Source organism: Lolium rigidum, chromosome 7 (assembly GCF_022539505.1).
Source record: "Lolium rigidum isolate FL_2022 chromosome 7, APGP_CSIRO_Lrig_0.1, whole genome shotgun sequence".
Taxonomy (NCBI): Eukaryota; Viridiplantae; Streptophyta; class Magnoliopsida; order Poales; family Poaceae; genus Lolium; species Lolium rigidum.
This window is the reverse complement of record NC_061514.1, coordinates 334,516,598-334,526,269: the sequence shown is the minus strand read 5'-3', so window position 1 is coordinate 334,526,269 and position 9,672 is coordinate 334,516,598.

Sequence of the window (9,672 nt, the reverse complement as noted above, 5' to 3'; positions counted from 1 at the left end):
CACCGGCTTGCTGTAAACAAAGGATTAGATGTATAGTGTGGATGATGATGGTTGTTTGCAAAGAACAGTAACGAACAATTGCAGTAGATTGTATTTCAGATGTAAAGAATTGGACCGGGGTCCACAGTTCATTAGTGGTGTCTCTCCCATAAGATAAACGGATGTTGGGTGAACAAATTACAGTTGGGGAATTGACAAATAAAGAAGGCATAACAATGCACATACATATATCATGATGAGTACTATGAGATTTAATCAGGGCATTACGACAAAGTACATAGACCGCTATCCAGACATGCATCTATGCCTAAAAAGTCCACCTTCGAAGTTATCATCCGAACCCCTTCCAGTATTAAGTTGCAAACAACAGACAATTGCATTAAGTACGGTGCGTAATGTAATCAACACAAATATCCTTAGACAAAGCATCGATGTTTTATCCCTAGTGGCAACAAAGACATCCACAACCTTGGAACTTTCTGTCACTCGTCCCGCATTCAATGGAGGCATGAACCCACTATCGAGCATAAATACTCCCTCTTGGAGTCACAAGTATCAACTTGGCCGAGCCTCTACTAGCAACGGAGAGCATGCAAGAACATAAACAACATATATGATAGATTGATAATCAACTTGACATAGTATTCCATATTCATCGGATCCCAACAAACACAACATGTAGGATTACAAATAGATGATCTTGATCATGATAGGCAGCTCACAAGATCTAACATGATAGCACAATGAGGAGAAGACAACCATCTAGCTACTGCTATGGACCCATAGTCCAGGGGTGAACTACTCACACATCGATCCGGAGGCGATCATGGCGATGAAGAGACCTCCGGGAGATGATTCCCCTCTCCGGCAGGGTGCCGGAGGCGATCTCCTGAATCCCCCGAGATGGGATTGGCGGCGGCGGCGTCTCTGTAAGGTTTTCCGTATCGTGGCTCTCGGTACTGGGGTATTCGCGACGAAGGCTTTAAGTAGGCGGAAGGGCGGAGTCGGAGGAGGCACGGGGGCCCCACACGCTAGGGCCGCGCGGGCCCAGGCCTGGCCGCGCCGCCCTATTGTGTCGGCGCCCCGTGGCCCCACTTCGTTTCTCCCTCGGTCTTCTGGAAGCTTCGTGGAAAAATAAGACCCTGGGCGTTGATTTCGTCCAATTCCGAGAATATTTCCTTTGTAGGATTTCTGAAACCAAAAACAGCAGAAAACAAGCAATCGGCTCTTCGGCATCTCGTCAATAGGTTAGTGCCGGAAAATGCATAATAATGACATATAATGTATATAAAACATGTGAGTATCATCATAAAAGTAGCATGGAACATAAGAAATTATAGATACGTTTGGGACGTATCAAGCATCACCAAGCTTAGTTCCTACTCGCCCTCGAGTAGGTAAACGATAACAAAGATAATTTCTGAAGTGACATGCTATCATAATCTTGATCATACTATTGTAAAGCATATGAGATGAATGCAGCGATTCAAAGCAATGGCGAAGATAATGAGTAAACAAATGAATCATATAGCAAAGACTTTTCATGAATAATACTTTCAAGACAAGCATCAATAAGACTTGCATAAGAGTTACTCATAAAGCAATAAATTCAAAGTAAAGGCATTGAAGCAACACAAAGGAAGATATAAGTTTCAGTGGTTGCTTTCAACTTCAACATATTTATCTCATGGATAATTGTCAACACAAAGTAATATAACAAGTGCAATAGGTAAACATGTAAGAATCAATGCACACAGTTGATACAAGTGTTTGCTTCTAAGATAAAAAGAATGGGTAAACTGACTCAACAATAAAGTAAAAGATTGGCCCTTCGCAGAGGGAAGCATGGATTACTATATTTGTGCTAGAGCTTTTCATTTTGAAAACAAGAAACAATTTTGTCAACGGTAGTAATAAATCATATGTGTTATGTATAAGATATCCTATAAGTTGCAAGCCTCATGCATAGTATACCAATAGTGCTCACACCTTGTCCTAATTAGCTTGGATTAACATGGATTATCATTGCATAGCATATGTTTCAACCAAGTGTCACAAAGGGGTACCTCTATGCCGCTCCGTACAAAGGTCTAAGGAGAAAGTTCGCATTGGATTTCTCGCTTTTGATTATTCTCAACTTAGACATCCATACCGGGACAACATAGACAACAGATAATGGACTCCTCTTTAATGCATAAGCATTCAACAACAGTTAAAATTCTCATAAGAGATTGAGGATTAATTGTCCAAACTGAAACTTCCACCATGGATCATGGTTTTAGTTAGCGGCCCAATGTTCTTCTCTAACAATATGCATACTCAAACCATTTGATCATGAAAATCACCCTTACTTCAGACAAGACGAACATGCATAGCAACTCACATGATATTCAACAAAGGTAAAAGTTGATGGCGTCCCCAGAAACATGGTTACCGCTCAACAAGCAACTTATCAAGAAATAAGACACATAAGTACATATTCTTCACCACAATAGTTTTTAAGGCTATTTTTCCCATGAGCTATATATTGCAAAGACAAAGGATAGAAATTTTAAAGGTAGCACTCAAGTAATTTACTTTGGAATGGCGGAGAAATACCATGTAGTAGGTAGGTATGGTGGACACAAATGGCATAGTGTTTGGCTCAAGGATTTGGATGCATGAGAAGAATTCCTCTCAATACAAGGCTAGGCTAGCAAGGTTGTTTGAAGCAAACTCAAGTACAAAACGGTGCAGCAAGACTCACATCTGAACATATTGCAAGCATTATAAGACTTTACATCGTCTCCTTGTTGTTCAAACACCTTAACCAGAAAATATCGAGACTCTAGAGATCAATCATGCAAACCAAATTTTAACAAGCTCTATGTAGTTCTTCATTAATGGGTGCAAAGTACATGATGCAAGAGCTTAAACAAGATCTATATCAGCACAACAATTGCCAAGTATCAAATTATTCAAGACATTATACCATTTACCACATGCGGCATTTTCCGTTTCCAACCATATAGCAATGAACGAAGTAGTTTAACCTTCGCAATGAACATTAAGAATAAAGCTAAGAACATATGTGTTCATACGAAACAGCGGAGCGTGTCTCTCTCCCAAACAAAGAATGCTAGGATCTGAATTTATTCAAACAAAAACAAAAATAAAAGCAAACAGACGCTCCAAGTAAAGCACATAAGATGTGACGGAGTAAAAATATAGTTTCACTAGAGGTGACCTGATAAGTTGTCGATGAAGAAGGGATGCCTTGGGCATCCCCAAGCTTAGATGCTTGAGTCTTCTTAAAATATGCAGGGATGAACCACGGGGGCATCCCCAAGCTTAGACTTTTCACTCTTCTTGATCATATTGTATCATCCTCCTCTCTTGACCCTTGAAAACTTCCTCCACACCAAACTCAAAACAATCTCATTAGAGGGTTAGTGCATAATTGAAAATTCATATATTCAGAGGTGACATAATCATTCTTAACACTTCTGGAAATTGCACAAAGCTACTGAAAGTTAATGGAACAAAGAAATCCATCAAACATAGCAAAACAAGCAATGCGAAATAAAAGGCAGAATCTGTCAAAACAGAACGAGTCCGTAAAGACGAATTTTTTAGAGGCACCGAGACTTGCTCAGATGAAAATTCCCAAATTTAATGAACGTTGCGTACATATCTGAGGATCACGCACGTAAATTGGCAGATTTTTCTAAATTTTCTACAGCAGGGCGGCTCAATTTCGTGGCAGCAAGAAATCTGTTCCTGCGCAAGTAATCCAAATCTAGTATTGACTTTACTATCAAAGACTTTACTTGGCACAACAATGCAATAAAATAAAGATAAGGAGAGGTTGCTACAGTAATAACAACTTCCAAGACTCAAATATAAAACAAAGTGCGAAGTAAAATAATGGGTTGTCTCCCATAAGCGCTTTTCTTTAACGCCTTTCAGCTAGGCGCGAAAGCGTGTATCAAGTATTATCGAGAGATGAAGCATCAACATCATAATTTGTTCTAATAATAGAATCATAAGGTAACTTCATTCTCTTTCTAGGGAAGTGTTCCATACCTTTCTTGAGAGGAAATTGATATTTAATATTACTTTCCTTCATATCAATGGTAGCACCAACAGTTCGAAGAAAAGGTCTTCCCAATATAATGGGACAAGATGCATTGCATTCAATATCCAAGACAACAAAATCAACGGGGACAACGTTATTGTTAACCATAATACGAACATTATCAATCCTCCCCAAAGGTTTCTTTATAGCATTATCAGCAAGATTAATATCCAAATAACAATTTTTCAATGGTGGCAAGTCAAGCATATCATAGATTTTCTTAGGCATAACAGAAATACTTGCACCAAGATCACATAAAGCATTACAATCAAAATCATTGACCCTCATTTTAATGATGGGCTCCCAACCATCTTCTAACTTCCTAGGAATAGAAGTTTCAAGTTTTAGTTTCTCCTCTCTAGCTTTTATGAGAGCATTTGTAATATGTTTTGTAAAGGCCAAATTTATAGCACTAGCATTGGGACTTTTAGCAAGTTTTTGTAAGAACTTTATAACTTCAGAGATGTGACAATCATCAAAATCTAAACCATTATGATCTACAGCAATGGGATCATTGTCCCCAATATTTTGAAAAATTTCAGCAGTTTTATTGCAAACAGTTTCAGCAGTTTTAGGCAATTTTGCACGCTTTGCACTAGGAGTAGAAACATTGACAACACCAATTATTATACCATTGATAGTAGGAGGTGTAGCAACATGTGAAGCATTATCATTACTAGTGGTGGTAATAGTCCAAACTTTAGCTACATTATTCTCTTTAGCAAGTTTTTCGTTTTCTTCTCTTTCCCACCTAGCATGCAATTCAGCCATCAATCTAATATTCTCATTAATTCAAACTTGGATGGCATTTTCTGTAGTAACAATTTTATTATCAATATCCTTATTAGGCATAACTTTCAATTTTAAAAGATCAACATCAGAGGCAAGTCTATCAACCTTAGAAGCAAGAATATCAATTTTATCAAGCTTTTCCTCAACAGATTTGTTAAAAGCAGCTTTGTGTACTAATAAATTCTTTAAGCATGGCTTCAAGACCAGGGGTACACTCCTATTATTGTTGTAAGAATTCCCATAAGAATTACCATAACTATTACCATTAGCAGAAGGATATGGCCTATAGTTGTTACCAGAATTATTCCTATAAGCATTGTTGTTGAAATTATTACTTCTAATGAAGTTCACATCAACATGTTCTTCTTTGGCAACCAATGAAGCTTGTGGAGCTCTTTCCGTGTGCCATTCAGAGTAATTTATCATCATATTATCAAGAAGCTTTGTTTCCGCCCCCAAAGTGATGGACATAAAGGTACCTCCAGCAGCTGAATCCAATAGGTTCCGCGAAGAAAGATTCAGTCCTGCATAGAAGGTTTGGATGATCATCCAAGTAGTTAGTCCATGGATAGGGCAATTCTTCACCAAAGATTTCATTCTCTCCCATGCTTGAGCAACATGTTCATTATCTAATTGCTTAAAATTCATTATGCTACTTCTCAAAGATATAATTTTAGCGGGAGGATAATATCTATCAATAAAAGCATCCTTACATTTAGTCCATGAATCAATACTATTTCTAGGCGAGAGATAGCAACCAATCTTTAGCTCTTCCTCTTAAGGAGAAAGGAAACAATTTTAATTTTATAATGTCATCATCTACATCCTTATACTTTTGCATTTCACATAGTTCAACAAAATTATTAAGATGGGCAGCAGCATCATCAGAACTAACACCAGAAAATTGCTCTCTCATCACAAGATTTAGTAAAGCAGGTTTAATCTCAAAGAATTCTGCTGTAGTAGCAGGTGGAGCAATAGGTGTGCATAAGAAATCATTATTATTTGTGCTAGTGAAGTCACACAACTTAGTATTCTCAACAGTACCCATTTTAGCAGTAGTAAATAAAGCAAACTAAATAAAGTAAATGCAAGTAACTAATTTTTTTGTGTTTTTTTAATATGGAGAACAAGACAGTAAATAAAGTAAAACTAGCAACTAATTTTTTTGTGTTTTTGATATAAGGAGCAAACAAAGCATTAAATAAAGTAAAGTAAAGCAAGACAAAAACAAAGTAAAGAGATTGGATGTGGGAGACTCCCCTTGCAGCGTGTCTTGATCTCCCCGGCAACGGCGCCAGAAATTTACTTGATGGCGCGTAGTTGACACGTCCGTTGGGAACCCCAAGAGGAAGGTGTGATGCGCACAGCAGTAAGTTTCCCTCAGTAAGAAACCAAGGTTAACCAGTAGGAGTCAAGGAACACGTGAAGGTTGTTGGTGGCGGAGTGTAGTGCGGCGCAATACCAGGGATTCCGGCGCCAACGTGGAACCTGCACAACACAATCAAAGTACTTTGCCCCAACGTAACGAGTGAGGTTGTCAATCTCACCGGCTTGCTGTAAACAAAGGATTAGATGTATAGTGTGGATGATGATGGTTGTTTGCGAAGAACGATGAACGAACAATTGCGATGAGATTGTATTTCAGATGTAAAGAATTGGACCGGGGTCCACAGTTCACTAGTGGTGTCTCTCCCATAAGATAAACGGATGTTGGGTGAACAAATTACAGTTGGGCAATTGACAAATAAAGAAGGCATAACAATACACATACATATATCATGATGAGTACTATGAGATTTAATCAGGGCATTACGACAAAGTACATAGACCGCTATCCAGCATGCATCTATGCCTAAAAAGTCCACCTTCAGGTTATCATCCGAACCCCTTCTAGTATTAAGTTGCAAACAACAGACAATTGCATTAAGTATGATGCGTAATTTAATCAACACAAATATCCTTAGACAAAGCATCGATGTTTTATCCCTAGTGGCAACAGCACATCCACAACCTTAGAACTTTTCGTCACTCGTCCTGCATTCAATGGAGGCATGAACCCACTATCGAGCATAAATGCTCCCTCTTGGAGTCACAAGTATCAACTTGGCCGAGCCTCTACTAGCAACGGAGAGCATGCAAGAACATAAACAACATATATGATAGATTGATAATCAACTTGACATAGTATTCCATATTCATCGGATCCCAACAAACACAACATGTAGGATTACAAATAGATGATCTTGATCATGATAGGCAGCTCACAAGATCTAACATGATAGCACAATGAGGAGAAGACAACCATCTAGCTACTGCTATGGACCCATAGTCCAGGGGTGAACTACTCACACATCGATCCGGAGGCGATCATGGCGATGAAGAGACCTCCGGGAGATGATTCCCCTCTCCGGCAGGGTGCCGGAGGCGATCTCCTGAATCCTCCGAGATGGGATTGGCAGCGGCGGCTTCTCTGTAAGGTTTTCCGTATCGTGGCTCTCGGTACTGGGGTATTCGCGACGAAGGCTTTAAGTAGGCGGAAGGGCGGAGTCGGAGGAGGCACGGGGGCCCCACACACTAGGGACGCGCGGGCCCAGGCCTGGCCGCGCTGCCCTATTGTGTCGGCGCCCCGTGGCCCCACTTCGTTTCTCCCTCGGTCTTCTGGAAGCTTCGTGGAAAAATAAGACCCTGGGCGTTGATTTCGTCCAATTCCGAGAATATTTCCTTTGTAGGATTTCTGAAACCAAAAACAGTAGAAAACAACAACTGGCTCTTTGGCATCTCGTCAATAGGTTAGTGCCGGAAAATGGATAATAATGACATATAATGTATATAAAACATGTGAGTATCATCATAAAAGTAGCATGGAACATAAGAAATTATAGATACGTTTGGGACGTATCAGCTGCCACCGGCTGGTAGGACAAAAGATGTTATGCAAGTTTCTCATTGCGAGCACGTATGACTATATATAGAAAACATGCCTACATGATTAATAAACTTGATGTTATGTCTTAATGCTATTTCAATCCTATCAATTGCCCAACTGTAATTTGTTCACCCAACACTTGTTATTGGAGAGTTACCACTAGTGTAGATAGCTGGGAACCCCGGTCCATATTTCATCATCAAATATTCACTCGGTCATATATGTCATTAGAAGTAGTATCAACTATTTTCTGGTGCCATTGCCTCTGTGTTACTGCTACTGCTGTTGTGTTACTATTACTATTGCTTTTATATTACTGCTGCTTTCACATCACCCCTGTTACTAGTGCTTTTCCAGGTGCAGCTGAATTGATAACTCAGTTGTTAAGGCTTATAAGTATTCTTTGTCTCCCCTTGTGTCGAATCAATAAATTGGGTTTTACTTCCCTCGAAGACTGTTGCGATCCCCTATACTTGTGGGTTATCAGCTACTGATCATTATATGCATTGGTTACAAAAAATTGTTGTTATTTGTTCATATATAAAATGCCAATGCATAGGAAGAGAGTTAGAATTAAAAGTTAATGGTTTTATGTTTTGTGGTGTAATTCTTATGCTTTCATGTACTATTCAGGTTTAGCACACCTTTGTATTAATTAATATGTAAAATAAGTTAGCTACTATTTTCTAAAAATTAGTTTAGAAGTTTTATTAAAAATAAAATTTGGAAAAGTAAATGAGAAGGATGAGCAATGGAGAAGTAAGGGTTGACCTTGAGCATGTGTTGTTCATGCCAATGGAACCATTGCAAAGTCCATATCATTATAAATTATCCCATAACAAAACAAAATAAAAATATTGTTTTCTTGTACATATTTGCCTCTTGAACCAATAATTACAAGAGTTTACATCATGGTTGAATCTATCATATCATTTGTATGGAGAACTAATCATTTTGTAGGCACTAAAGTATCATGGAGATGATACTAATTATTTGTTTGAGATGAAACATGATATGATGAGAAAGGAGTAGATTTTTTTTTTGAACAAGAAAAGGAGTAGATGACAAGAATTATAAAAGCCACATGGTTGGGGATGCCCATGCATCTCTCTTCTTTCAAGTAATTTCAAGTACTATTATCTCAAACTCATATTTTAGATTTACCTTCATGTTTTATTTTTTATGTTTGAGGAAACCCTTCTTTATTACCTTTTTTTATAACAACAATATTGATACAAAAAAAAAACTAGGACATAGTGTGAAGCGCGAAGATGCGGTGCACATTGGCGAAGACTGCTGGAATGATTCCAAAGTGAATGGATCCTATAATAAATTGTTTAATGATGTCTTGAATTGACAAGATATTATGATATGTGTGGAATATTTTATTGCTGCTTTATTGCTTTGCCTATATTTAAAAGTACGTATAGAGTGAAATTTCATCGAATGTTTTTTAAAAGTGCCTACAATTACTTTTCGAGGAATTATTATTGGGTGCCTTAATAGTTTTTAGTAACTTTCGCAAAGGGCGAAAAGATTATATTAGCGACATTACTGAATAGCGTATCAATGGGAGTCTAAGTAAAATTTTAAAGTGCCCCACAAAATAAAATTTAAAGGCGCTTTAAAAAGTGTGTTAAACGATTAAACTTTACAAAAGTGCCTTAATTGATATTTCCTACACTATTTGATATGGCACTTTTTTAAGAGTGTGCCGAGTACAACTTTGACGTAACAGTTTGCCCTTCATTTTAAAACATTCAAAGAAAATAATTATAAGTTCCAGAAAATTCTACAGTATAAACAATATTTGTATACATATTTGTAAAGTATC